Source organism: Bacillus rossius, chromosome 2 (assembly GCF_032445375.1).
Source record: "Bacillus rossius redtenbacheri isolate Brsri chromosome 2, Brsri_v3, whole genome shotgun sequence".
NCBI lineage: Eukaryota > Metazoa > Arthropoda > Insecta > Phasmatodea > Bacillidae > Bacillus > Bacillus rossius.
Genome location: NC_086331.1, coordinates 66777462 through 66805220, shown reverse-complemented (window position 1 = coordinate 66805220; position 27759 = coordinate 66777462).

Genomic DNA, 27759 nt, shown 5'->3' with positions numbered 1-27759 from the left:
GATGACGTCAGAGGCATATCGGAGGCCGTAGACATGGATGCTTACGCCTCGATAATGATTATGTGTTCTTTCTAACGCAAAGGTCTTTTGAGGTCAACAGTTGCATCTACTGTTCCAGCAGAGCAGGAGCTTTTAATGGCTAGCTTTTAACGGCTGAAGTGTCTTCTGCAGCAGCACATTGTATGTCAACAGTGTCAGTGACATGGATAAAAGGTGCTGCAACTAACGGTTTCTCTTCTTCCTACTTTACGTACTGTGACAAAATTAAAAACTTTAAAATTCGTTATTACATGAAACACGTTGAAACATATTGTTACAATAACTCTGAATGCATTGCATTACATATTAGTGCTGCAGTTTGTGTAGTCAGTATATATGCTACATACCTTGAAAAAGCAGATGTGTATGGATAAAACATTTATGTCATCATAATATATATCACTTTTCTTTTAACGAAATTTATAATTCTGTGCTGTTTGATAAATGTGGTAATTAAATGCCATGTGGTACTGTCCTGAAAAAACATGTTAAGACATGTTTTTAACTTGCTTCGTAGTCAAAGAAGACTTTATAAATCGAGAAATGCTATTTATTTGTAAGTTTTTTAATTTTTGTAATAGAGTAGAAATAATGTATTAAATATTTTTATTTGTAACTTTGTTGTTTTATTTCTTGAACGTGTCGTTTTTTGGGAATTTTAATCAATAATAATTGTAAACTTAATTTTTTTTTCTTAATTTAAGGATTGTATAAAGGATGTGATATGAATGAATCAATAAATATTTTAACAAGTGTTTTTGAAATGATTTTTAGAACTTTCACCGAATTTCTTACTAAATAATTGCAGAATTTCAATATGGCGGCCAAGACGGGCGACAAGTTGGCAGATGCTAAGGTAATTAATACTTATGCCCTCTCGCAGGTAAAAATTATGCTATTTGGCGGAAGCACCCTCTATCATTCGAAAAATATATGTCGAATCCAATATACAACCACCAGCAGACGAATACAAGATAGCCACCATGTCATACTGGCTGATGCAATATTGGTGGTTGGAGGTCAGATTGCCGGTGGCTTCCCTAAAGGAAGGATCTGTCGCCATTTTTAATCGATTGACCTCACTGGGTTATAACTCAGTACATTTTTATAACTCTTATTATAAGAATTTATTTAGGTAATTTTAATGATTTTTTAATTTTTTCGAATTTATTGCTTAAGAATTACCTTTTTTTAATATAACGGACAAATTTTTAAATTGCGTTAATAGTTTTATCAAGATTATGTTATTTTTTTTTATACTTTAAAAAAAATTTCCCAATTTTTACGATCATAATTGCGTATTTTCAAGATGGCGGCCAAAACGAAAGGTACAACATTGACGTCATAAACATCCAATATGACCACCGTATCTAAATTTGCAACTATGAGGAATTAGGGTACTCGATTCGACGATGGCGCATTTCTAGATGGTGACGGAGGTCAACAGTCAATGTTAAAGGTCAAGGTCTAAGATGGCGACCGTATTGAAACGTGCGACGGTTATGTAATTATCTAAGATAGCCGCCGTGACATCAGAGGTCGGTTGGCACCTCGCACCACAACTTGGAACCTGTCCCCGAACCACCCAAGCTACACTACTCATATTATTTAATGCATTTGGCATATGTATATATATTATATATTAATCTTATAAATATAACTTTGACTTAGCTGAATTTTGAGAGACTTATGGGTTTTAATCCCCGTCTTAGAAAAAAATCGCTTCGTGCATTTTATTTTACTTAGTCGATTATTTAACCTTGAAGTAACTGAATAAAATGGGGTGTGGCTGTGTCAGGGACACGGCCGTGTGTTGTACGTGAATACATGTACGTAACAAATAATATTTTCTATATTAAATATAAAATACTCTATTTTATGTATGTTATATTCATGTTTGAACACTAAGAAGTTTTTTTAACACCATATATATATATATATATATATTCACTGTAAATATCTTACATTATGTTTTATATATTCAATAAATAGATTTTGACGAAAGCTGACGATTTAAACTGAAATGAACGTTGTAGCTGCTCCGAGTCAAAAGTTATACTAAATGGAAATAACTAAACGCAGCAAAATGACCTCAAAATGGCGGCGCTTCCCCCACCACCGCACGCGATGCGTCACAGTCCTCACTAAGCGTAATGAATTCTTTAATCCTTTAGCTATCCAGTGGTGTAATTACATTTTGGATGTATATGATAGATATGTAGCTGCAACAACAAACTCTATACCCCGATTTGGTTATCATTCGTTTTTTGAATTGCCTCCCACTATGGAAGCAATTTCAAAGACGTATTCACGTCAAAACACTATCATGCAAGATGATTTCCTTCCCTTAAGGCCTAGTGAAGAACATGTTTTTTTTGCGACAGTGAGAGAGCATCCCAAATTCCAGTCTGTTCTGCATCTTTAAATAAATTTTCTAAAAATCTCCCGCAAGTACTTGCAAGAGCAAGCCAGCTCACAAAAAAAAAAATGGTTACTCATATTTAAAAACCCATTTATCCACAGTTAACGCTTCTAACCAGTAGCGGCCGGTGATGTTAAATTATGGGTGTTCACACATTCATACATACACACATGCGAACACATAGGCACTCATAAAGAAAAAAAGACGTCCTACCTTACTGCGTTCTTGAAGCCTGTTTTGATGTCAGATTATATGTGTTGGTGCGGCACCGTAGCAGTTACTGCTTATCTTGGAGTCGTGAAAGATATATTTCGTTTATTACACAAACTGATGTCTGTATTTGTAGCCCGAATTAACACAACGAAGCTGATTGAGCAGATTAGTTGTTTTTTAAGAGATTTTAAATTGTAATTTAAAATGGTAGATCGCTGATTAAGCCTCACATAAATAATAAAAAATTATGTTTGATGTTCTTGATTTTTCAAATTTATGGCTGGGCTTAAGCTTATCAAAGTGTTGCACCTGAAAGCAGACTCTCTGTAAGCACTGTCTAGCTGTGTAGGGTAGACTGGGTACGGTTGAAACATTTTAGCTTTTATCGTCCATTGCGTCGGGATTAGTTAAGCGAGCTATGACGGAAATATACTAAATAAAAGACCATTTATCTGTCTACTAACGGGCAATGTTATTTGAGATCACTTAAATGTATTTTATGTGTAAAATTAAATTTAAAAAAATGTAATTTGTTTCAACCGTCCCCATGCCAAGGTCGGTTGAAACAGTGCCTGGGGTCAATTGAAACACATGCAAATAATACAAAATATGGTAAATGAACATATTTTATTCATCGTGTAATAACATTTTACGACTCGTAATGGCACAGTTGACCATCACAAATTTATTTTTATTAATATTCAAGTCTTTCACGATACTTATAATCTAGTGCGTTAATGTGAATATGTGAAGAGTGGTTATCAATCACAAGTATGACTTTATGTGAAGGAGAAGCATTTGTATGCTTCTGAAAGTGTTCCAGGAAATGAATAAATGTTTCATCCTGCTTCCAGCCAGAAGGATTTGCACTTCCAGCAGATCCTATTGGTCCAGCCCAGATAAAGTGATCTTGTTATCGCACTTGCGGAAAGACGAAGAATGGAGGAATAGCATTTCCGATGGCATTGACCGCAAATGCTACTGTGACTAAAGTACCCCTCTCGGCTGAAGTCACTGAACCTACTTGACGAGCAATATGTCTCGCAATTATTCGGTCGGGTTTTCGCACAGTAGTTATGCCGGTCTCATCAGCATTATATACATATTTGTGGTTCAAATTTATAACGGTCCATGACCGTAGCCCAATTGTCGTAGAAAGCATCTACGTTATTTTAATTAAAGCTAGCCGCCCTAGAAAGACTTGTAGCCTGTGTTGCATGTACTGACAATTCAGGATTTCTTGTCATAAACATGCGAAACCATTCTTCGCCAGCCATTTCGTTGTCATCCCAAGTCCGAGGTCGTGATAAATCGTACTTGAAGGTTATATCGTATGCCAATTTCATAACATATTTTTTAGTTAGGCCAACATATATGTTTGCACATCTAATTAAATATTTATATAGCTCATGCTCTTGTTCCTGGTTAAACACTCGATTGTGAGCCTTATATCCAATTTCTTGATTTTCATCGCTACCAGTCGCATCTCGTTTATGTACATACCTCAACAGGGAACAGTAGTTCAGTCCATTCTTTTCTGCCGCTATTCTTAACGAAGATCCGGCTTTTACATCTTCATAGGCTTGTTTGTATGTTGGTAAGTCAACCTTACTTCTCGTAGTCTTTCTTTGGCGTACCCTTGGCATCTAAGAAACAAGAAAACTAAATAAATGAACTGTTTAAACCGTACCCACAAAAAATGTTTCAATTGTCCCCAACCCCCCTTTTAGGTATAAAACGGCTGACAGCAAGAATGATAATTAATTTTAATAAAAACTAATCATACATCCATATTCTACAAACCTCAATTAAAACGATGAAAAAAACTCTCAATACTTAACTTTAATAAAACCATAATAATTGCAAAAATAAACGAACAAACAACACTTACTTTTCCGTCACAAAACACAATGGGGCCTCCTATACACAAGCACAGTGCGCGAAGAGCGACGCACCACTAAAATTCGTGTTTCGACTTGTCGTCCGCTTTGTTCTCTCCTTGTACCTCTCACCGCATCACGCACGGTGTCGAGATATCCGCTTTGTTTCAACCGTCCACCGTTTCAACCGTACCCAGTCTACCCTACTGATGTTTATTCTACCTAACAATGTAAGTTCAATATTGGCATTTTTATGAGCAAGAGAGTTTTAATTTTTATTAATTTTCTCGCCCAAATGTACGAGGTTCCTATAACCTGACTCTCCACGAGCTAACTTCTGCACTAAAAATCAGGCACGGAAAACAAAACTGAGCATTTGTTTTTACACAGCCGCATAGCCACTTGTGTTTTATGTAAATGTTTTTGTTAAATTTACGTCTGAAAATACGTTTTTGTGACTTTGTTTCTGTAGTTATTTCTAAATAAGGCTGATCAGGACCTAAATTTTTAATTGTTAACTTTTCCTCGTACGTAAGTTTTTTGTTCGCCAAAATTGTTTGTACGGAATTCATTATGGTGATTTTTTAAAATCGTACATGTTTGCTGTACGTGCCAAATAACGCAGTCACATTTTCACAGTTAAAGTCTTACAACAAAGGGAAACTTTATAACATACCTCAGAAAAATGTCCTGCGTAAGGCACAGAAAAATATTTTACAAACGCACACGCACACTAATTATTTAAAGATTTTTACGCTCGCATTGAACCACACGCAACTACTTGTTTCCACTGGACGTAAAAAACTGAAAACGAAAAGTTTGTTTGGTTAGGGGTGATAGTATTGGAGTGGACAATACTGGCATCTACCGGGCTGATTCATAAGTTATGACTTACTTCTCTGATCAGTGCTGCTGTGCGTGCTGATATTTGGAACTCCATCAATGAGCAACGAAACGCCAGGACAATCACGAGCACACCAGAGTCGTGCACTCGTCCAGTGTTAAATGTCCCCTAGGAGGTGACGTAGTTTCTTCGTGCGCATGCGCAGAAGGACCGAGGCAGGCATGCAGGCAGCGCGTTTCGTGCACAGATCCATTGTGAACACTACAGCGTTGCCGTATCGCCGCAATCGAAAAAATAAAAACAGACGTCCGTGACAGATGCAAACAAAGCGACGAGTGTAACTCTGGTAGTTGCCACTGGTAAAAGTAGATAAAAAGGAACTTTTAACTCTACCAAATAAATAAATGTTCTGTAGAAAACCGGGTGTGCACGTGCACCTGTGCTCTTTAATACCGGCCGCTACTGCTGCTTACTCAGATGATATAACAATTTTCTTATAGCACGAGTAGATTTATACCGGAATTAGCCGGGGAATAAATGGGCTAATGTCACCTACTTGAAAGTCCTTCGGTGAAGGAAATACCTCCACAAAGTGTGTTTCTTGCCTAACACGCCCTAGCATATATCCTCGTCAGGACAGGCTCTCGTATGCGCTCGTGACGCAGGAGACGGCCGGCGCATACACACTCCATTCTCTTGCGCTGCCAAACGCCACTTAACACGTCGGCTAAATCACTACCACTTTTACACATCGCGAAAACGTTACTTTAAAGCCACGGTCTTTCAACACTTTTCACGACAGCGTAAGTCCGGGTTGCGAAACACCCGATCACGCCATCGCGAGACGTCCGCCCCAAAGGATAGCGGTCCACTCTCTCCTACACCACCACACGGCCAGTCCTCCACTATCGCCGCACTCAAATCAGAGTCCCTTTGCGAACTTCACAAAAACTCATACTTAAACCTTAACCTGAAGTCCTTCTAAAATATACTAGTAAATAAATAGGTACCCAATTCTATAAATAGTACTTCTAAAATATAACTTGAAAGGCAATGATACATTATAATACCTGATTCACACCCTGTAGAAAAGTTGTCAAAGATTTCATTCTTGCCACATAATGCCAATACCGCTGTCCAGTCTAGAAAGATTTATTATGGTGTTTACAGACAATTTACATGCTTAAAACCCAGCTCCTATATATTTGATAAACAACTAAGTAAACATTAAGTGGTTTAGAACCCATAAATGTATTTAATATTAAAATTTGATTAAATTTAAAGGTAACTGAAAAGTAGCTGTTGGATAAGCCACACAATGTCAAAAGAAAAGTCATTGCCTTAGATACGGCTATAAACCACAAGGCTAGCAAATTCAGTACAACATGGTTGGTGTGGTTCAGCAATTCCGTGGAAATGGTCATATTCAAACACTGGCGAAGTCTCACGCTGCCCAAGCTCATGTGTCTTGCCCCGGTCGCTGCAGTGAAGGAGGTGATTCTTAGGTGTTGTGTCATCGTCTACCAGGGCATGAACATCGAGAGACCACGAAATACTCAGTCTTTAACGCATGGCTATCTTTTGGCATCTACAAAGCTAAATAAATCGTCATTATCACCCTGAGACAGCAGGTAATGGTATGAGCTAAACGGTTAGAATATAATAATTTTTAATTTTCTCAATTTCCTAAACAAACTTAATTTTTTATTGGAATAAAAACTTAGATTTTATTTTTTTTATATTGACAGAATTTAAATATTATCGTGTTAACAAATTTCAAATTCCAAATATCACTCTAGAAAATAAAATTAAATCTCCGAATTATGGATTATTAAATACTTCAAAACATTGAATGTTATTTATGTAATGACATTGCAAAAAAAGGCCAAAGTTCCGTTTTTAATTAAAATATTTAAAATTAAACTAAAATATGTTCACATTTAAATGATCATTTATAAACTCACCTAATCACATTTATATTTTAAAATGCTTATAAAATCTTTAATCCATATAGTTCACACTATTGTATAATTTTGTTTAAATAATTTTTGATAAGCTGAAACTTTGTTTCAAAATTCTTGACCTCTTAATTATCTTTTAAAATCTTTTATAAATTTGGTTGGAAGTAGGTACAAAAATAAATAAATTTCTCTAAAAATACGCTTGTTATTTCTTAAGATCATGTTTTCTCAAAGCCAAAAAAAAAAATAGTGTTTGTGTACCCGCGTGCATTTCCAGCGGCGCGGTCTGCAACTCGACCAGAGCGAATTTGTTCCCCGAGATAAGCGCCGTGGAGGAAACCGACGGACCAGACAGATAAAATAAGGAAGGAATGGTTGTGGTAGCACAAGTAACTCCAAGAGGATGGGGTTTGTCATGTTATCCGCCAGTTGGCTCACCCAGATTGCGCTCGTCTCGCGCCGTCGATGGTGTTTTGTTCGGGAGCGCAGGTCTCCCCCTCCACCCTCACTCCGTGCGCACATTCAGCAGCGCCCCGCCATTCATCATGCCCTCATCATTTCGCCATTTCTGTCCCGGGCGCCGCGATCGCTCCCCCGGGAGTGGGGGGGGAGGGGGGGTCTGGGGTTGGGGCGCGCTCCCCTAGGAGTAGTGGAGTGCCTGCCTTAGGGCGCGCCCGCTCCTGCCCCCAGCCCGAGCCTTGTTAGCATCGAGCACCCGGAAACGCACCGCATCTCAAAAATACATTCATTTCTGTTTAAATATCATTTAGGGCAGTATTCCAAGAGGTTCGCGCAAGTTGGCGAATGAGCACCGCCTTGTTGGGATACAACAGTAACCTAACTCACGGGCCGTATTCCAGAACGTGTCCGAACCGAATGCCAGTAAGGAATCAAATCAGCAAAAGTTTCAATAAACCTTGTCCTGCGCCAGGCATCAAACAGGTTTTAACGCATTCTAGCGGACGTTTCGCAACCATCGATACCTACAATTTTTACGGCAAAAATAATAGATATAGCAGAACCGTCGCACGAGTTAAAAAGTGCTGTTATTCTCATTTTCTCGAGTACTTTATACGTTAGGATTATATCTTGCTATGATCATAAAAGTGTACAAAATTTATTTCAGCATAGAGTCGTTACTATAATGTTTTATTTGGCATACTATATACCTACGTTTGGTACGTCCCCCGATGTTAACGAAATCGAATGTATACGAGTTAATGGTGCCAGACGTGGGTCCGCCATCTGTACGAAATCAACAATAAGTAAGCTCTGCGCATGCGCGTTATTTATAAAAATGTTCCCCTTAGACAGGACCGGACATGAATGTAGGCAGGCTAACAGTTTCTTGTCTCTACTGATTGACCATCGCAGCTCTATCTCTACATTTGCATGTTAAATAATTTTTGACACACTGTAAAGCCAATATATTTTTAAGTCGTCATTATTTATTTTTATAACTAGAAATTAAAACATAAAGTATTAAAGGATAGATTTACTTTTATAAAGTTATGTTTGGCACTTTAACACGCTTGAAATTAAGCCTTTTAAATTAGCTACTCAACTCAATTCTTATTTTTAAATTATATTATCAACCACAGATGACACTCGCATCCAATAGCAATACTATTTTATTGTGTTAAGCAATCAATGTGTCGTACTATCTAAGTGTTTATTTGGTTATATTTTGTTATAAGTATTTGTTAGCCAACGCACGCACTTCAAAATACATAGCAAAATCTTTAAGAAAAATGTTTAACTTTAATTAAACTTGAGGCAGAAAAGAATAATCTCAAGAAAATGTCGAAGAAAATCATTCCAATCATTTTTCTCGAACTTCTCCCAATGAATACACATTTCTAGAAAACCTTGATGAAGTTCGAACAAGTTTTTTCTTCAAGAAAAGCTGCCATCAGCTTTCCCCATGCGTGTTACAAACGTAAGATGCTTAAAAAAACATATTTAATATTATGAGTGAAGAAAGATCATATGATTTAAAGGTAATACGCGATCGTAACCGATTGCGTGCGTCACAACACGTGTCCAGTGAAATATTTAAACATCGTTATCAACGTCTAGAAGACCTACTACGGCGAGCGTGACAACATATTGCCAATGACAGTACCGAGCAACGTAAGCAACGTCTAGAAGATTTACGATGGCGAGCGTCACAATGTATTGCCACTGAAAGTAATGAACAATATGAGCACCGGTCTGAAGAACAAAAGCGTCGAGAAACAAGACGGTGCAGAGCTTTAGATATTATTTTTTTATCAACATTTAAATGCACCGTTAGTGCAGATGTACCATATTACACCCTTAGACTATTTGAAGTTTTGTGAATCCATTCTGGTGCATTGCATTTTGCTAAGGAACGCGTTTTTAATCGTATAAAAAGAAATTATTTTGGTGACAGTTGTTTACATGGACCAATTTCAATGGAGCAACCAAAATTTTCAAATGAATTAGTACGTCGGTTTTTGAAGCGTCGGAAGAATTTCACAGAAAAATAAGAAAATAAACAGTAGTAAATAAATTAATGTCAGGATTGAGCATGGTATTAATCATCTTGGCTTGTGATGTCACGGCGGCCATATTAAATTATGACGTCAGAGTTGAACTTTTCGTTACCTACGGTATCCATATTGAATTATGACATTACAGCGATCATCTTGGATGACCTTGATCTTGACCTCAGATGCCATTTTAAATTCTAAAACTTTCCATTATCTTGGATTATAGAACATTGCACTTTTCGTTACGGCTGCCATTTTGAATGTGTATGACGTCAGCGTTGCACTTTCCGCTATGTCCACAATCTTGAAACCCCGTAATTTTTAAGTTAGGTAATCGTAAAGATTTTTAATAATTTTAAAAAAATAATATAAATTAAATAGCAAATCATTCCACTATTTTAAAATTTGTCTGCCAAATTGGAAATCAGTTTTGCTATCTAGCAAATCAGGAAAAATTTTAAAATACATAAAACAATTTTTATTGAAATTTTTATGATAAATTTGATAAAAAGTTGTGGGTTCGGACCCGGCGAGAGCATTCGATTAAAATGGCAATGGATCCTTCCTACTCGGAAGCCTCCGGCTGATTGACCTCCCACCACTAATTCCAAGGCAGATATTACATCAGCCAGTATTACTACATGGGGGCCGTTTTGTTTTCGTTTACTAGAGGCTGTCAATATGGATCTGACATATAGTTTTCTTTTGTTAGGGGATGCTGCCACCATATCATTTAAATTTTTACCCATTTAAGTAATTATTTATTGCCAAGATGTCCATCATCTTGTCGTCTGTCTTGGCCACCATAGTTTAATTCTGCAATTTAAAAAAAAAACATCAAAAATTCATCCATTAAAATAATCATTAATTCAATCGATTACAGTGCTGGGTTCGATCCTTTACTATTGAAAATACGTTTATTCTAGGTAGAAACAACTTTAGATATTGTTATTCTTGTTAAAATCCTAAAAACAGCTTAAGTTAATTATCTACCAGCCTCCAGTAAGCCGATGTTGACATAATGGCCGCTATCTTTAAAATATTGACCTATAAATTCGGAAAATATCCAAAATTCATAATAAAAGTAATTTATTTAAGTAGGTGTATTTGGTATGTTCTGGGACACCGGGTCCTGGGTCGGGATTCGGGAATTCGAGGCGGCCATCTTAGATTACGTCACTTCCGGCTGCCATCTTATATTACGTCACCTCTGGTGGCCATCTTGGATTCCGCCATTTTGTTTTTTCTAGAATATTTCACCATTTTGTTTTCTAGAACATTCCACCGAATTATGACGTCACATCCACCACTGACCATCATAAGCCTAATCTGAATATTTTAGTTTAATAAGTCGTTTCCATCATTTTGGTATCAACACTTTATCACAGTATTCGATATTGTGAGCTTCAAGTATTCACGTAGTCTTAGTTCTTGTAAGCTTCAGTTGATGCATCACAGTCTTCGACCTTTACAGCTTTAGGCTGTTCTAAAGTGCTCTCAATTTCATGGAGGCGAATAGAACTTGGTGTAATTTTTTTTTAATTCCCCATGAAAATGCTACTTTCTTCGTTAACTTTTATTTCCAAATAATTAACAAGACATGGAATATTACTGTTAGAATCTCATGATCATTATAGTCATCTAATATTTTGCTACCATTTCACTTCATTTGGTGTTTATAGACCAACCATTATTATCACTAATGTCTTGTTTTACAGATAAAGGGCTTTGTTACACCTCAAAAGGGGTGAGAATCATCTTACAAGTAAGTGTTTCTCAGCTGTACTTAACATAGCTATCGAATGAGTAATGGATATTTTTATTCAAGTACCACCCGATTAAAATATGGACATTTATTATTTGGTGTCAGGAATCAGCAATACAAATGGATATCTCTCAATATATTCTAAGTCCAATATTAAAAAAAAAAAACTCAATGAAAGATATATGACTGAAGAAAAACTGGAAGCACATTACATTAAATTATTTTTTTTAAACTCAGAACCATACCTCTATACCAATATTGATGTGGATTTTACTAATAGTCACACACATATTTCCAACACAAATAAACATATTAAAAAAAACAATCCACATATTCAGAAAAATCGCATATTTCAAACACAATTCAGAATACTTCAAACACAAATACGCATATTTCAAACAATAATCCACACAATTCACAAAAATCTCATATTTCAAGACCAAGAACAGAAGTTTGAAGTGATGTTCTTTTCTCTTCTAGAGCGACTCGTGTTGTTACAATTATCTGGTTTTCGTCGATGCTGTAGATGTTTATGCAGGCACCAGGATTCTGTTTCTCGAACAGAGGGATCTGACGAAGTTGATTGGGAAACTCGATGTTAGTGAAGTTTAACTTCCCCTCCAAGTCATCATAGCACTGATTAACATGCTCAGATGCTCACCCTCATCTAACTTGACCAGGATTACACACTAAAACGTATGTGCCCATCTAAGTACTTACAGATTGACCACCGCATATTATTCTTTGATTCAGGTAGGTATTTCGATGTAGGAGCTAGCTCGAAGTGGACCAAGCTTGTTAATGTGTAGCTGTAGTCGCTTAACACCAGACAAAGACCATGCGGACCGTTTTCATATGTAGTCTTCTTCCTCTATACATATCTTAGAGATGTATTCAGTAATGACATCCTGCACCTCACGAACGGCAAAGAGTGGAACATTCGTGGTTTTGAAGGTCCTCTTGTCTTCACACGTACCCATTTGCTTTTCATAATTGCACTCAAGCACGATGTTGTACTTGAGCGGACCATCCTCTTCAATTTCCTCTACGAGTTGGCTTATTAGTTTAACTTTGATAGAGTCCAGGTATGTACTTAAGTTCTTGGCAGAACTGGTATTATTTTCTACCACACAAGTCTTCAAGTTGCCCCAGAACCCCACTTCTGCAATGATGAAGCCGTGTATGTTGGCCAAAACCCGCCTCTGTCACCAGCATTGTTCGGCTGGTGCTTGGTTTAGGTGTAACTGCTGGCTTAAGCGCGGCCATTCTCTGCTTCTTAGTTGATGGTGGAGCAGGCTTTCAAATTGCCAGCCCTGGCGAACACTTTAGCATAGTTCCCACACGAATACATTTTATGGCTAGGGTTGAGACCGCAAGCCGTCTTCTCATGATGTGTGACATGGCTAGAGTTTTCAAAGGTTTTGAAGCAGAAGCTACACCAGGTGACTGAAGTCGTGAGGACAGCACCAGTACATGTTGTAAGATATTACCGCAATTTATCACTGCGAACAACCATGACACACAGATGACACTGCTTGAGGTCATGCTGCAGGTTGTCAGCACACTGACGTTCATAACAGTAGCAGTTACTAGCTGCTGTATAGGTAGCAGGGCAGAAACGTAATTTCTGCATGGTTGATGTCATCACAACAATCGGTAGTCTGTGCTCAATGCACGGAACACGCGAAGGAAGCCTGACGTACGGAGAACTATAACAGAAGACTTAAGAAAACAATGTCGCTAGCCATTACATGAAAATTTTTGCATACATAACTTTAAACCTACATTAAACCTACATTAAAAATAATTACAAGTCCAAATATGCATGTTATATTTATATATACCTTATTTAAATCTCAGTCCGGTAAATGTCTCGATGGCCGTGCGGTAAAAGGCGTATGTTTTCCAAGCTAGAGATCAGAGCTGCGATGGTTCGAATCACAGCGCTTCTAATGTATTTTGCATAAAAAATTAAGTTTAATATGTCGATAAGGGCCATAGATAATAGCTATGGTAGGTATGGAACATCGGCCTTATGTGATAAGACAGAGCGATGCTGGCGCTCTCTAGGAACAAACAGCAGAAACAAAGTTGATGGATTCCAAAATGGCGGCCTCCAGTGGAACAGAAAAAAATCTATATGGCGGCCGTGACGAAAATTTCATCATGGATGAGTGGGGCACTCGATTTAAAGATGGTGGATCCAATACGGCAGGTCCAAGATGGTGGATCCAATATGGCCGCCGCGGTCAAGGTCAAGGTCAATCTCAAAGTTCAAAGTCAAAGGTAAAGGTCACGGTCATTAAAATAGCCGCCGTGACATTACAATCCAAGATGGAAGTCAGAGCTTGGTCGTCACCACTCACCACACCCTATACCCTGTCCCCGGACATACTTTCCAATACTACTACTAATAATATATTTATGTTCACCGAGATAAAGGGCTGGGTGGATGAATGATTTATTCCTGCTATAAAGGAAGACATGTGAAGGTTTTTCGCAGCAAAAGGGAGTTTTATGTGGATTTATATGTTACAGAAATTACAGAAAAATTGGCATGGTGACAGTTAATGTAAAAGATAACTCACTCCTGGAAACTGTTTATTTTAATGCAAATAAACTAGGCGTATTAAAACTTAGAGCTAAAATTGAATATATTGTCTGTATTTATAAATGGTCGAAATAAATATTCCGTGTTGTTAAAATACGTAATTACTACCATCCGAGATGTTACTACTTGGAAGATTTACGAGGTTCGGCGATACGAGGCGGAATCTATGGGGAAGAAATTCGGCCTACCAAGTACCCAAGCGATTATTAAATAGAAAAATTGATACATTAAAAGATGATACCTTGTTTGTGAAGTCGCTAGGATTCGATAAATGTGAAAATCAGTTGGATAAAATCTACTGATGCTATATAAATTTTAATGTTTTGAAATGATGTAAATTTTTACATTAATAAATGCAAGTCTAAAATAAATAAAAAATGTATTTATTCATGTACTGTTTGAAACTTTTCACTAGTTACCATAGGCCGGAATGTTTGTCGAAGGTGCTTAAAAAGGTGTTAGGAGGCTGGAGACGTGTGGCGACAGGTCTAAATGACGCAGCTATTTGGGATGTGGATGGTTCAGTTTGAGGGGGGAGGTGGTAGGTCTGCTGACGTCAAAGGCCTTGCGTCAGTGACGTGTGCACTTGGCACGCACGAACAGGACTTCAATAGAAAGGGTAGAGAGGTTGGGACAGTTGAACAATTATACCCTTAGGATGTAGGCCTATCATTCGTAGGTATCAACAAAGCTAGTAAGATGTGTCGTGCCAGCTATGAGAAGATTGTTGAGTATGAGTTCTATGCGTGCTGTCAGGTTGCTCAGCGGCCGGGAAGAAGATCTTTCGGGAGTGCGTTGTTTGCCCTACAGGCGTTTGCCCTAAACGCATTTACGAAGCATATTCTCGCATTCCTTATTCCAAACAGGCATTTTCCCTAAAAGCGTATGCCCTAAAGGCGTTTGTCCTAAAGTCGTTTGCCCTACAGGCGTTTGCCGTACAGGCGTTTGCCCTACAGGCGTTTGCCCTGAAGGCGTTTTCACAAAATGTTTGATAATCACATTCGGACCAAGCTCCGGCATTTGCCCTAAAGGCGTTTGCCCTAAAAGAAGTTTTTCGACAGTCGTTTTCCCTACAGGCGTTTGCCCTAAAAGTTTGCGAATTTTCAATAATCCGAAAATGAATGCTTGCCGGCGTTTGCCCTACAGTCGTTTGCCCTAAAGGCATTTGCCCTAAAGTCGTTTGCCCTACAGGCGTTTGCCCTACGAACCTTTTCGAAGATAGATGTCCTTACGTGTGTCGCCCCTGTTGACAAATGTTGGAACCATTCTCCAAATGAGTACAAAGTACAAAATTCACAAATTAGATGGCAGCACATACGGTTTGCTTTCCCAACGTTGAAGTCTAAGAATGCAGCTGGTAATTGAACCTTACAACAGATGAATCTCAGTGACTGGATTGTATTTTTTAAATAATTTTTAACAAAGAGGTTGATGATGTAATATTTTCCAAGGTGGGGGGCGGGGTGTTAACTAGCAAACGAATTAACTTAATTTAATATTGTTGCTATATATAAAAACAAGCGTTAACAAAAGGAGCTTACAAAATTTTATTACCCTTGCCTGCTGGAATTTTCACTTAAAGTCATCCTAAAAACGATGACCCTAAAATAATTTAAGGCAGAAGATTATAGATATGCATTTATAAAAACATTTTCAGTGTTTAAAAGTTACTGTTAAAATAGCCTCCGAGACCTTCATGCCTATTTTCAATTTTTATATAACATGTGCCCAACTGAATCTGTCGTTTTATTAATATGTTTGTAGAGTGTGGTGAAAATACTTCCATCGAGAGTGTGCATATTTTGCTAATTCGCCCAGACCAACTATAGCTTAACCCCTAATAAGTTTTATGGGAACAAGTGTAGAATAATAAAAGACTTATTTTATGTGTGACAGCCAATGAAATGTACAACATTTCAAAATGCATTTAATCATATCATCCATATTGGCACAATATTTGAATGAATGTCATAGGTATGAGTGTTAACTAGGAACGATTTTGATATGTCGTGGAATGTACAATAATGAATTACGTAAAAGTATAATACACAAAGAAAGATCATTAAATATAACTCTGTTTCAGATGCTAATGAATCAGCAAAAATAGTGCAAGTTTAGTTAATATATTTTCAAAACAATTTAGTTTCAAAATTGCTTCGATCTTGTTTTTAAACACTGAATCAACTTCTCTTTATTTTTTGCAAGTGAAGATTAGATAATAATATTTAAAAAATTAGTTCACCGAATTACATAATTTTCAAAATAAACCGTTGCAATTATATTTAGTTAATTACATATTTGTCACATGCCCACAAACAGTCTTACGACTTTAACAGTGGGCACGATATATATATATATATATATATATATATATATATATATTCATTATTTGGTTAAATGTACGCAATAGGTTTATCCAACCCGACTTGCTTGCCTTAGTCGGCAAATATGTTGGCTGTTTTCTCTGTTAGAACTCTGGGTATCGTGTGTATGAAGTAATGAATTCTTTCTTCACTTCTGCTAATGAAATTTATATACCCACTTTTATACCCATGGGTATAATAGAATATAAAGCAGAAATTGGACGTCGTGTGGGGCGGGCGTACAGGACAGCAAACCATAACAAAAACTGTTAGCATAACAATCATGTATCAAAAATAGTATTAGTTGTGCACGCGCAGTTCATCTCCACAAATTAAGTTTGTACGTGACTATAATTTTTTTTCTCCTGAAATCGTTTTTAGGTAGATTTCGCAGAGCGACTTACAGAAAATTTCACGATATTTTCTCCTATCTAAGTCCTATGAATTTCAGAATTTCTAATTGAGGTAAATATGAATGTCTAATGTATTGTTGGATTGGATTTATATCCCATAGACTACATATTGTTGAGCCAACAATTAATTTGCAATTTATTGTTACATTGGATATTCTAGAAATATTCATAAGATTTTACATAGTTATTGAAACTTCTGGAATTTTTCAGAAAGTTTTTTTTTATATTGGTAGGCTGCACGGCGAAATCCACCTTTCCGACTGGCTGCCATCGGGGATTTTTCATTTATAATTATGGGATATATGATTTGACACTATTATGCACACATGCGCTTCATATCTAAAATAATCTTGTTCAAACGAAAGGTTTTTAATTTTTTAATAAGAAATTTTTTTTGTAACAGATATCTCAAAGAAAACAAAACAAGTAATTCGGCAGAATTCTATACGAGCCTCGTTGCCAAATTTAATGAACGCAAAATAATAAATTACCTACACACAGACACAGCGAGGCTCTTATCTGCGTAAATGTTACATGGCAGGACAAGATTCAAGAATAGTTTGTCTTGGGAGACGAGTCCTTTCAAAAAAATGTCAGGTAGGAGCCCTGGTTCAATACACAAGAAAGTCATTCGTAAAAAGATTCGACACGGCACAACTCGGCGTAAACTGGCTTACCAAGGAGATAGTCGGTTAAAACTAAAACGGCGTGATCTCCAATCGACTAAACCAAATGTTGACTATGAATCCTCATCAGGGCAAGTTACTATTGTACAAGGGTGTGATTTTCCTGAAAATGAACTATTAAGTAAGTGTGAACATTACATCGCGTCACTGCAAGTCAGTTTGGAAGAAGGAAGAATATTATGGAACAAACAAATATGCATACAATCCCGCAAGGAAAGTCGTTCTGTGTGCGGTGGGCTAAAGTCACATTATTATTATTATTATTATATTTGAGAAATACCATTACATATCTTCATTATTTTATTTTGGGAATATAACTGGAATCCTCTATGGAAATATGGGAAATATTATGAATCTATTTAAATATATATTATATTACGGATATAGCCTATTTTAAGAATCATGCCAACCAATTACTATTATTGGCCAACTCTTATAACTGAACATCAAAATGATCTAACACAAACATTACAAACTAAATGCAAATTTTGGAAAACCCAGAACAAAACGAACTAGAATACTTCTTCATTGTGTACTTCAGCTGTATGTTGTGTATACATTACAGAATAAAATAGTATGAACAATATGTAGGAGTTTAACAGCATTAGTACTATTATGCTAATTAAGAAAATGTTTAACAGCTAGTATTCGCATTATTTACCTATATGATCGTAATATTTTAAGTAATCATAGCGTAATGCGCGTCTGACAGCTGAAATTGAAATAAGCAAAGCCCCGGAAAAAAAATTGAACCTTTTTCCAGCGACATTTTTGTTAAATCGCCAATACTGTTTTTTTATTATACGATTTCCTTTTTTGGTCGAAGACCTTACATCATCTAATGTTCCGAAATATTTTACAGAAAAAATATTCGATAACATTTAACTTAGTGCAGGGAACCATCTGTTGGTGAATCTAGGAAGTTCATACCACATGAATTCCCACCAAATCTCGATATAGGCTTACATAAGTGCCATCTAGCGACGGTTTTGTAAACTTTGCATTTAGAGGGAAAACATTTATTTAGGTTCTGCCACCTGCGGAGGAAATATAAACTACGAGAACACTGTTTGAATGGATACATAATTGAAAAAACCTACATTACCCAAAATAAACTAAGCTTCGTTTACCCTAAAGGCATTTGCCCTACAGGCGTTTGCCCTAAAGGCATTTGCCCTACAGGCGTTTGCCCTAAAGGCATTTGCCCTACAGGCGTTTGCCCTACAGGCATTTGCCCTAAAGGCGTTTGCAAAAAATGTTTCATAATCCCATTCGGACCAAGCTCCGGCATTTGCCCTAAAGGCGTTTGCCCTAAAATAAATTTTTCGACAGTCGTTTGCCCTACAGGCGTCTGCCCTACAGGCGTCTGCCCTAAAAGTTGGTGGTGTTTCGTTAATCCAAAACATAAGTGCTTGCCGGCGTTTGCCCTACAGTCGTTTGCACTAAACGGCATTTGCCCTAAAATAGTTTGCCCTACAGGCATTCGCCCTACGTTTAGGGCAAACGCCTGTAGGGCAAACGATGTGTACCCGATCTTTCGATGGACGAAGACGAAGAGTCCAGGGAAGACATCACAGACGTATATGTGAACACCTCCACTCTGACTGAGGAGTATATTGCTGCTGTGGTGGGGGAATACCTATTAGGCACTTATTCCTGAACTATCGACTTTAGAGCTGCGTGATGCTTGTATAGTTGTGTGGACAAAGTATTTTATGGCTTGTATTGAAAGTACTGCGGAGCGGGCTGTTGTGAAGGGGGTCGGTAACGCCCCTCTGAATGATATTGTGTTAGTGGGGGGAGAAGATAGTGTGAAGGTGTGTGATTTTTTTATTAAATAATTTTGAATAATTTTTAAAATATTTTATTTACTTTGACTTATTGTCGCGACTTAAAAAAAAAACTATTTTTATTCGATATGAAGTGCGTATCGTAGCGGCAGTAATGGTTGAGGTGAGTGTTGTAACTGCATCATATACACTATAGCGATCAGACATTATTTTGAAACGTGAAATGTTATGTGTTGGATCTGGTCTCTTTCGTGAATCGGCATTTTTGTTTCTAGCATAATATTCTCGTGCACGATTAAGGCTGCATGTGTTTTTTTCTTTCATTAAAAATTTTAAGTTGGGGGCGGATATTTACACCAACATTTTAAATATATGTTTCCATGCAGCTTTTTAAACATTAATACGCGAACATGTTCATGATTATAATAGAGAAATGTAAATATATACGCAAACATTAAAATATCTGCTTCCATGCAGCTTTTAAATACGAATGCACAAACATGTTACTACTTAGAAGAGATACTTATCTACTTGTGGGTTAGGAGACTGAAACATTCCTGTTTCCTGTGATGACTATGAAGTAGTAAGTAATTTAATTTGATGGAAGAAAAAGTTATTAAGTATTATTACTATAATCATCGCATCCGCACCGCTGAGACTTTGTTGTATATTGTTCCCATTTTTTGATGTATACTTAGTTTCCGTTTTTGTTCTATAGTTTCCATTTTTGTTCTATAGTTTCCATTTTTGTTTTATATACAAAATGGCGTAATCCAATATGGCCGCCGGAGGTGATGTAATCCAAGATGGCCGCCAAAAGTGATGTAATCCAAGATGGCCGCCGGAAGTGGCGTCATCCAAGATGGCCGCCGGAAGTGACGTAATCAAAGATGGCCGCCTCGAATTCCCAAATCCCGACCCAGGACCCGATGTCCCAGAACATACCAAATACACCTACTTATTTACAGAATTATTCGAAAGATATCTGTCCACGATTAGATAATTGACAGTAACTATAGAGTTAGTTAAATTAATTTATTGATTAAACAGTCTAAACCTCTGGGATACAACAACAAAAAGACATAAATATCACACGAAACAACAGGACAGAGGAGAAAATATTTTAGCACACACACACACACACACACACACTAATACACACACAGTTACCCATTTGGTAAGGACCAAGTGTTCAATACCTACCCGCCAACTTTGTATTTTATTTTTGCCTTGTGTAGAATATAACTTCCAATATATGTGAAGTTAAAAGTTTTCAGGTACGACTAAGTAGTCAAAGTACCTAAATTCAAGCTCTTTAACCACAAAGATTTTAACAAATTCTCAAGGCTGGAGACAGAGGCTGCCCAGACGAGGCACGTCTACCGGAATCTGCAAATAAACATTGACCCCGCGCGAGAGTTGCAAGCTAGCATAAGCGTCGGATGGCAGTCTAGCTGCTCACTCGAAGCACGCGACGCACCGACTATCAATGCAGTATGAAAAAACCTAATTGAAATCATAAACCAATACATGAAAGGTAAGTGTTAGCATAGCTTCAAAGTACGAAAAAAAAAGGAACGAGAGAAGAGCACTAGCCTACCAATGAAATATTTTCGCACCGAAAAATTTTGTAGTGCATAGCTATACCAGAGTAAAACCGACCATATGCCACAAAAATACATCACTTCCAATAATAAGAAACAACAAATCTTCATACTAGGCCGAGATAATTGGAACCACTAGACCCACTTTTTAGAATACTCGTTGAAGATTTCAAACAGGTCATGTACAAAGACATCTGCATAGGCCAAGCAGATGTATTTTTCGACGATACTCGACGAACATTTTAAACAGGCCATGTCAAATGTCAGGCATTTAGACCATTTATCTCTGAACCAAGAGACCAAACATGTCTTGAGTACAGACTAAACGATCCACAATCAATGAAAAAGAAAGCACATTTGAAGCACATTTAGTAAGAAAATAAAAAAGGGAGCATAATAGGAAGCACATTCAACGAAAAGCAAGCACAATCTGAAGCACAATCGATAAAGGAAACACATTTGGAAGCACGATAAAAAAGAAAGCATATAAATCAATAAAGAAGCACAATCGGAAGCACAATAAACGAAAAAGAAGCACATTAGGTAACACATTAAAAAAAGAATCAAATTCGGAAGCACACTGAATGAAAAAGAAGCACATTCAAATGCACAATAAAAAAAACGCACATTTGGAAAAAACACACTGAGAGAAAGGTTTGTTTGCCTGAACCAAATATTTGTTTGTATATGGCGAAATTAATATAAGTATTTTGTTAATTGAAATAAATATTTTGTAGTAGGAAAGATTTTGTTGACCCGACCAAAATGATATTGTCAACTCAACTGTATATTTGGTTAGGTGTAACAAATCAATGTTGTTACTTACCAAGTTTGGTTAAGCTAACAAAATATTTTGTTACAGCAAGTAAATATTTGTTTCGCCGCATATAAACAAATATTTGTTTGATTCAAACCAACCTTTTTCTCTGTGCAATCAAGAATGGCAGACCCAAAAAGGCTGCCATGCCATCATTTTGACTGGCGTTATCTACCTTGGCATTAGTGGTGGGAGGCCTGCCTGCGGTGGCTTTCCTGGAGGAAGGATCCATCGCCAATTTTAATCGAATTACCTCTAATGATTCGACCCGAGGACTCCATTATGAAAGTATTTTTTTATTAAAATATAGCTAATCAACTAAATTTGTTATTAATTTTAAATACCTTTTTGAAAACTCATAATAGATACTGATTTTCAAGAAGCCAGACGTAACAAAAATTGCAATGTTCTAAACTCCATGTTGGCAGCCGTAAAGAAAAATACAACAATTATGTCGTACACATCGAATATGACTGGCGTAGGTAACACAAGTGCAAGAACACAGACCATATGAAAAAAAAGACATCACCACGAATAATAAAAAAATATTCACACAGGATGTATCAAAATTCATGTTACAACGCTTCAGGGTAGAAAGATCATATTATTTGCAACTATTTTTTCCAGTAAACATGTTGCCGGAAACACGTAGTTAAGCCCCTGTAGCCCCAGAAAGAGTCAGCGTAGGCAACCCGTTGGGCTTTGTGCAAGACAGACGATGCTGTGGTGAATTACGTGTTTACGACACCGGGCAGCGCTCGAGAGGACTGTACGATGTCGAATGCTGACCCCCGCCCCTTTTTACTTCCGTTGGTGACGCCCTCACCTCTTTTCTTCCGTTCGTGCCGTGCCATAGCACTGCGCAGCGTGACATCGCAGTGTCGCAGTGTGTTTTGATATCACTGGTGGTCTGTCGTTGACTGTTCTGTCGTACAAGCAAACTCGTGGTGTAATTTCTTTCGCTGTGGTTCTGAAAAGGGCAATGTTTTAGTGGAGCTCAATGGAGTACACGTTTAGTGAGTACACGGACATGCTGCTTGTTTATGGGGAAGCTAGACAAAATGGACGAGCCGCCTGTCGTCTGTACGAAGAACGATATCCGAGTCGTAGGATTCCAGCTCACACCATGTTTGCAAGACTTACTCAGCGAATGAGTGATACTGGTGCATGTTCCGTCACAAGACCAAATGCTGGTGCTCCACACAGGGTTCGTACTCCCAGTTTTGAAGAAGATGTACTTCAGAGATTTGGGGAGAGTCCCGATACAAGCACAAGGGCAGAAGGTTCCGATATGGACGCTGACAAAATGGCTGTTTGGCGAGTTCTTCATGAGCAACTCTTTTACCCGTACCACCTTCAAAAAGTGCAACACATGGGTCCGGCGGACTATCCTCTTCGCATGACCTTTTCTCGTTGGTACATTCGAAGAGTATTGAGGAACCCCGAGTTAGCGGTTTTATTCGGCGATGAAGCCAAGTTCACTCAAGACGCTATTCTCAATTCGCACAACAGTCATGTTTGGAATGATGTCAATCCGCATGCAACGTGTGTTACAGCTCACCAGGAACGTTTTACAGTAAATGTGTGGGCCGGTATTGTTGACGGCGTACTCATCGGGCCTTTTTTTCTTTCCCCACGACTTACCGGCGCCGGATACCTCCACTTACTTCAGAACGAACTACCAGGTCTTCTTGAAGAGGTTCCATTGCATGTCCGACGTGTGATGTGTTACCAACATGACGGGGCACCACCTAATTTTTGCCTGCAAGTGCGAGAGTATTTAAACCAAATATTTCCAAACCGATGGATTGGACGAGCGGGCCCTGTCGCATGGCCGCCAAGGTCACCGGATCTAACCCCGTTAGATTTATTTCTGTGGGGTTATGTAAAAGGGCTTATCTACGCTACGCCAGTAGAAACGTTAGAAGATCTTACACAGCGAAACTTTGAAGCGTTCGAAATCATAAGGTCGACTCCACACATGCTCCAGCGTATCCGTTAAAACATGATTCGCCGTTGCCACCTCTGTGTCGCTCAAGGTGGGCGTGTTTTTGAGCCGTTGCTTTAGGCTGTCACGTTGTTAAAACGTATGCAACAATTTCAATGTTGCGAAACAAAGCCAAAGCTGTGATTGTTTTCAGAGTGAAATTAAAATCTGTGCCACGATTAAAAAGGTTATTTCTCTACTCGAACGCCCGCACATCCACAACATAACACTCTAGAACGTGTTGCCTACGCTGACTCTTTCTGGGGCTACAGGGGCTTAACTATGCGTTTCCGGCAACATGTTTATTGGCAAAAATGGTTGCAAATAATAAGAGCTTTCTACCCTCAAGCGTTGTAACATGAATTTTGATACATCCTGTATAGGCCAAGCGAATCGGAACCACGTCACACACTTTTTTTGATACTCGGATAACATTTAAAATAGGTCATGCGCATAGGCCAAGTATCTCCGAACCAAGAGTTATTTTTCGACGATACTTGAACATTTAAACAGGCCACGTCCAATGTCAAGCATTTAGACCAGGAATCTCCAAACCATGAGACAAATTATGTTCTGAGAACAGACTTAGGGAATGATCCACAATCAATAAAAAGGAAAAACCTTTGGAAGTACAATCAATCAAAGGAAGCACAAGTGGAAGAAAATAAAAAAGGAAGCACAATTGGAAGCAAAATCAGCGAAAAGGAAGCACATTTAAAAGCACAATAAACGAAAAGGAAGCACTTTAGAAAGCATCATCAACAAATGGAAGGAAAACCGGAAACATGATAAAAAAAAAGCATATTTGAATTTCAAAAAAAAAAAAAAGGAACCACATTTGGAATCACATTTTAAAAAAGAAGAACAATCGGAAGCACAATCATCAAATGATGCATACCTATTTGGAAACACAATAAACGAAATGGAAGCACAATTTGGAGCACAATCAAGAAAGGAAGCACAATCGGAAGCACCAAATTAAAAAAGGAAGCGCAATTGGAAAGAGATAAAAAGGGGAAAACACCGGAGCACAATAAATGAAAAATAAGTTCACTGTAAGACACAATCAAAAAAGGCAGTTCAATCGGAAGCACGATACAATAAATAAGCACAACTGAAAGCACAATCAAAACAGGAAGCATAATTAGAAGCACAATCGACAAAAAAGGAGCTCAACCAGAAACACAATCGGAGGCACAATCGAAAGCACAATCCCATAAAGGAAACACATTTGGAATAATAATAAAAAGATAGCACTATAGGAATCTCGTTCAAAAAAGGAAGCTGAATTACAAGAACTCAGTCTTAGTTATAGCCTAAATCAGTTTTCGAGAAATAAAACAGCCACTTTTGAAATCGACAGTATAATTTATTTTTAATTTAAAAAAAAACGCAAGTAAAACAATTAATTATTGTATGTGGCCAGCTTTCCTAAATTATTTGAGCATGAAGGCTACTTAGTAAATGTGCGAGTAGTTTCCTCCACTAATGGTTGCTATTGAGCGATCGCCCAATATGTTATGATCTTCACTATGACGCATAATCAATCCCTTTTGCTATCGTCATCTTCCTGGAATGTTTGTTATTAATATTTACAAGATCACTAACGTGCCAGTGATCATAGTAAGCTTGATCAGATCATTTTATTTTATCGATTCGTTTCCATCATTTTGGGCCCAAGGGATCATCACACTCATCGATCTTGCCAACTTCTTCTTTAAACATTAGCATCCTTCATTTGTAGTTCTTTGTCGAGATCAGGAGAGCTATGAACATAATAACATTCAAGAAAAGGGAAATTATAATGGTCGTACAGCTTACGCTTCTTTAGAATAGGTATTAGATTCATTGTTGTTTTTCTATTGTAAGTGGACTTCACTTTACAAGTTCTGCCATGACTTTTTAATCTCTTTCTTCGAGTAAACGACTTACTACACCAAACACAATTTATCATTTTGCATAGCGGGTATTTACTACAGTAATTCTTCTCGTGTTGACTAGCATTCTTACTCAAGATAAATTTCTTGCTTCAAAACTGACACCTGTTTCCTTTCGATTGAGCTGCAGGCAACAAACCAGGATCCATCTTAGCAGTAGGATATAGAAACTCTGTCGGGAAGAAAAAGACTAGGGCCTATGTAGGTAAAGGATCTGGCTAGTCTCTGTCTTATACAGATTGGAGCTAAGAATTATTCAGTTCAAGCCAATGCAGAACTAAATGTTTATAAGATTGCTAACTTTATCAAGTGTTCGTAAAAGATTAAAAATTACGTAAAAAATGTTATGTTGGTTATTTTGTTGTTTTATTTCTTGAAAATGTAATTTTATATTTTAATTAAATAAACATTTCGCATTGACTAAAGATTGAAGCAAGGAAGGATAACGATCATTTAATTAGTAAATTAATGAATGAAGTTTTGATGATTTTTTAAAAATAATTTCTCGAATTTCTAGGTTATGTAAGTACCGTAGGTATTACGAATTTTTAAGAAGACTGTCAATATATCATCATTAGCTTACTAGAGGCGGGTATATGAGGGATTTAAATCTCTTAGCTATATTATTTTTCATCATATTTATTAAAAATAATATTTATCCATAAAATAGAATTTTTGAAACGGTCAAGTATTGAAAAAAACAGTTAACTTACTGATTCAATAAAACCGTAGGCTATATTAAAAAGTTTTTTTATTAATTTTGGAATTGTTCCCATTTTCTAGCAAAATAACTACGATTTTCAATATGACGCCCAAATGTCAATTTGGTGAGCATCACATTAATAAATAATTACTGCACTCTAACAGGTAAATTTAAACTTACATGGCGGTAGCGCAATATAGCAGACGAAAACAAGATGGTAGTCTCCAGCAGACGAAAACAGAAAGGCTGTCACCAGCAGATGAAGATAATATGGCGTGCGAGACGTCTTAAAAGCTGACTCTCTCTCTCTCTCTCTCTCTCTCTCTCTCTATATATATATATATATATATATATATATATATATATATATATAGGGTATACATACACACCTAGGCATGAGTGATGGGAGGTCAGTCGGTCGGTAACTTCCGCGAAGGAAAGATCTTTCGTCAATTTTTTATTTTCTCTCACTGGTTTCGATCCGAGGTCCCTGAGCTCCGTGACGTAAGGGTTTTTTAATTATAAATTGATAAATAATTTTTTTTGTATTAAATTGAAATATTTCTCCAAATTTCTTGCTAAATAATTACCATTTTGCAAGATGGTGGATATGACATCAATTCCAAGTTGCCAGAATGTTTTTTTTATTAACATTTTTAGTATTTTTAAAAAAAATTCCTGATTCCCTGGCATAAAAATTACGAATTTTTAAGATGGCAGCCATGACATCTTAATCTAAGATGTCGGAATGTTTTTAATTAAAATGATAGTTAATTTTTTTATTAAAATTTTTTCTTGTTTTTTTAGAATAAAAATACTTATTTTCAAGATGGTGGCCATATCGAAAATTGCAACGGTTACGTAACAATTCAAAATGGTGGCCATTACATCCTAATTCTCAAGGTCATGACCTCAGTAGCTTATAGCGGCTTGCTTTTAGGACTCTTAAGCCGCTTTTAGGAATTTTCAAGCTGTTGGAATTTTTGGGGACTAAAACGGGAAATTTTCTCTCAAAACGTGAATGTTTACCTTGAAACAGGAAGTAAAAAGAATATTTGACAATTTTTTGAAATTTTTGATGAATTTTTTTTAACTGGAGATTTTGGCGGATTTTGTCTAATTTCGGGCAAATTTGGGAACTTTTTGAAAAATATTTGACAAATGTTAATGGTCAAGGTCAAGGGTCAAGTTCAAGGTCATCCAAGATG